The sequence below is a fragment of the Myotis davidii genome, unplaced genomic scaffold, assembly GCF_000327345.1.
Source record: "Myotis davidii unplaced genomic scaffold, ASM32734v1 scaffold276, whole genome shotgun sequence".
Classification (NCBI taxonomy): domain Eukaryota; kingdom Metazoa; phylum Chordata; class Mammalia; order Chiroptera; family Vespertilionidae; genus Myotis; species Myotis davidii.
Window position 1 is genome coordinate 225938 of NW_006287906.1, and position 729 is coordinate 226666.

Here is a 729-nt window from a genome sequence, read left to right on the forward strand (position 1 = left end):
ATGCCCTCATGTCATCCCAAGATGGCCGCCCCCATGTCATCACAAGATGGCTTCCCCCACGTTGTCAAAAGATGGCCCCCTCCACATCATCACAAGATGGCTGCCCCCATGTCGTCCAAGCAGGCCTACAGGGGAGGGCAGTTGGGGGAGACCAGGCCTATAGGGGAGGGGGGCAGTTGGGAACCAGGCCTGAAGGGGAGCAGTTAGGCATCGATCAGGCTGACAGGGGAGTGGTTAGGGGGTGATCAGGCTGGCAGGCAGGCGAGTCATTGGGTGCCAGCAGTCCTGGATTGTGAGAGGGATGTCCCAGATTGGAGAGGGTGCAGGCTTGGCTGAGGGACACACCCCCTTGTGCACAAATTTGGTGCACCGGGCCTCTAGTTTATAATAACAAGAAATTGGTAAAACAGGAGTAGAGAGAAAGAGTGACTGCATTGGTGCATGAGGAAATGTTCTACACCTTTTTTAAAAACATATTTTTATAGATTTCAGAGAGGAAGGGAGAGGAAGATAGAAACATCAATGATGAGAGGGAATCATTGATTGGCTGCCTCCAGCATTCCCCCCACTGGTGGATTGAGTCTGCAATCCAAGTATGTGCCCTTGTTCGGAATCGAACCTCGAACCCTTCAGTCCACAGGCCGATGCTCTATCCACTGAGCAAAACCGGCTAGGGCAATGTTCTGTATCTTGATTTTGTTAATGGTTTTATAGGAGTATACATCTGGC